Genomic DNA, 3,352 nt, shown 5'->3' on the forward strand with positions numbered 1-3,352 from the left:
CCACCTTAGGTGTACGTGGCTGGCGCCTTAGCCGGTTGAGCTATAGGCGCCGAGCCATCTCATATAATCTTTATAGGTAAGTTTTTTTTTAACTTTCCATTTAATATATTTAAAAATAAATATAAAGTCCAAGTGAGGTGGCTCACTCCTATAATCCTAGCACTCTGGGAGGCCAAGGCAGATGGATTGCCTGAGCTCAGGAGTTTGAGACCAGCCTGAGCCAGAGCAAGACCTCGTCTCTAAAAATAGCTGGGCTGGGCAGCACCTGTGGCTCAGTGAGTAGGGCTCCAGCCCCATATACCTAAGGTGGCGGGTTCAAACTGCAACAAAAAAATTGCTGGGCGTTGTGGTGGTCCCAGCTACACTGGAGGCTGAGGCAAGAGAATTGCCTAAGGCCAAGGATTTGGAGGTTGCTGTGAGCTGTGACACCACAGCACTCTACCGAGAGTTAATAAGTGAGACTCTGTCAAATAAATAAATAAAAATAAAAATAGCTGGGCGTTGCGGTGGGAGCCTGTAGTCCTAGCTACTTGGGAGACTGAGTTAAGACAATTGCTTGAGCCCCAGAGTTTGAGGTTGCTATGAGCTGTGATGCTATGGCACTCTGTGGGGGCAACAAAGTGAGACACTCTGTCTCAAAAAAATAATAATAATAAATAAAAAATAAAAATAATATGAAGGCCAGGCACAGTGGCTCACACCTGTAATCCTAGCACTAGGGAGGCTGAGGTAAGTGGATTGCCTGAGCTCATGGGTTCGAGACCAGCCTGAACCAGAGTGAGACCTCGTCTCTAAAAAAGTAGCCAAGTGTTGTGGCAGGCTCCTGTAGTCCCAGCTACTCAGGAGGCTGAGGCAAGAGAATCACTTGGAGCCCAAGAGTTTGAGGTTGCTGTGAGCTTTGACACGACAGCACTCTATGGACGGTAACAAAGTGAGACTCTGTCTCAATTTAAAAAAAAATTATGGGCTCGGCGCCTGTGGCTCAAGTGGCTAGGGCGCCAGCCTCATACACCTAAGGTGTCGTGCTCGAATCCAGCTCAGGCCCGCCAAACAACAATGATGGCTGCAACCAAAAAATAGCCTGGCGTTGTGGTGGATGCCTGTGGTCCCAGCTACTTGGGAGGTGGAGGCAGGAGACTCACTTGAGCCCAGGAGTTGGAGGTTGCTGGGAGCTGTGATGCCACAGGGGGACAGCTTGAGGCTCTGTCTCAAAAAAAAAAAGAAAAGAAAAGAAAAGAAAGGTGTCTTGAATAGATAAATACTTCATGTTGTTACAGGAAAAAAAAAAAAACAAACAAAAACAGAAAATGATCCTAAGAGTAAAAATAACATAAATAAATAAAATAAATTTTTATAATGCCCTTACTCCAAAATAACTTCTTTTAATAGTTTTACATCAAAATTTTGAAGTAGGCTCGGCGCCTATGGCTCAACCGGCTAAGGCGCCAGCCATGTACACCTAAGGTGGTGGGTTCGAATCCGCCAAACAACAATGACAGCTGCAACCAAAAAAAATAGCCGGGCGTTGTGGTGGGCACCTGTGGTCCCAGTTACTTGGGAGGCGGAGGCAGGAGACTCGCTTGAGCCCAGGAGTTGAGGGTTGTTGTGAGCTGTGATGCCACGGCTCTCTACCCAGGGGGACAGCTTGAGGCTCGGTCTCAAAAAAAAAAAAAAAAAATTTTGAAGTAGATGCCATTATCCCCACTTTTATCAGTAAGAACACCTAGGCTCAGAAACATTAAGCAATTTGCCATGGCCATTGAACTTCTGAGTGAGGAGCAGAGGTTTATTGTACATTCTTGCCTGCAGTAATTCAGTGCTGGGGAAGGAGAAGGCAGACAGGCTCAGGAGTAACACTAGTCCAGGGTAGACTGGGATGACCAGTGACTTCTGGGTACTACACATATGGGTATGTTCCAAGCACTGCCTTAGCTCTGCCTGCACTATCTCAGTGAGTCTTTCCAATAGCTCTTTGAGATAGGTATCATTCCCACTTCTGAATGAAAAAACCGAGTCTCAGAGAAATATCTTGCCCAAAGCAGAACTAGGGACTAGTGTAGCCAGAATTCAAAAAGGGGCCAGTCTGATACCTCAGCCTGAGCTTCAAAGCCTCTGCTCTGAGGAATGCAAACAACATGCTAGGGGAATGCATACAGACAGTCTCTACACTTGGAACTGTGATTTCTCTGATTCTGAACCTGGGGTGTCTTTCCCTGACCCCATCTTGACCTTGGGCCATCTAAGTCCAGCCTAGACATAGAGTGGGTTCTGAGAGCTGGAACCTGCTTCTACTCCTCACAGTGCCCACACTGCTTCACAAAGGTGAAGACCTTTGAAGGAAAGAGGATGATGTATCAGAGAGATCAAGTCTGCAGGAGCCATAAACTGCTGGGACTCAGGCTGTCCAGGCCCCTCTGACCTCTGACCATCAGGCTCAAGAAGTGCTGCGAAGGAAATTGCAGGTACATGATATTTGAGTTTCATGTTCATTATTTAAGCTCCCCTACTTTCAACAAAGATGTGAAAGTGGCTTACAACAAAAAATATAAACACAAGTATATATTGAAAGAATGATTAAAGAGCCGTATATTGAAATCAACTGGAGAAGAAAGAAATTGTCCTAAAAATGATTGGTCTAGGGATAACCATTATAACTGAGCCCCCAAATTTAACTGTGAGGTTGCTGGAAGTTGAAGCAAAAAGGGAACATATAAGTTCTATATTGGTCATTATCTATCAAAAGGGAGTACCTATGCCAGATAGTAAAGACAGCCAAGATTGTCATACAAGAATTTATTATTGCATGGGACTTTATATGGGACAGTATCTAGAATACTACTTTTATAAAGGATATATAGAAAGGTTTTTCACGTGTCTCCTGTGTCCATGGTTCTCAACCCTTTCTGAATTAATATTTCCTTTTTTATAACAGACATGTTGTTAATACCCCTTTACTAACCTGAAGTGAACCACAAAGGTAATATCCTATTTGTACATTTACTTTAAAAAAATCAATACTCTGCGTTAATGTATACAGCTATCATTTAATAAAAATAAAAAATAAAAAAATAAAAATTGGGCAGGATTTAAAAAAAAATCAATACTCTAGGGTGGTATCTGTGGCTTAGTGAGTAGGGTGCCAGCTCCATATACCAAGGGTGGTGGGTTTGAACCTGGCCCCAGCCAAACTGCAACAAAAAAAAGTCAGGCATTGTGGTGGGTGCCTGTAGTACCAGCTACTAGGGAAGCTGAGGCAGAAGAATTGCCTAAGCCCAAGAGCTGGAGGTTGCTGTGAGCTGTGACGCCACAGCACTCTACCAAGGGTGACAAAGTGAGATTCTGTCTCTAAAAA

This window comes from Otolemur garnettii, unplaced genomic scaffold, assembly GCF_000181295.1.
Source record: "Otolemur garnettii isolate 467f Iridium unplaced genomic scaffold, OtoGar3 scaffold00003, whole genome shotgun sequence".
In the NCBI taxonomy this organism is placed as follows: domain Eukaryota; kingdom Metazoa; phylum Chordata; class Mammalia; order Primates; family Galagidae; genus Otolemur; species Otolemur garnettii.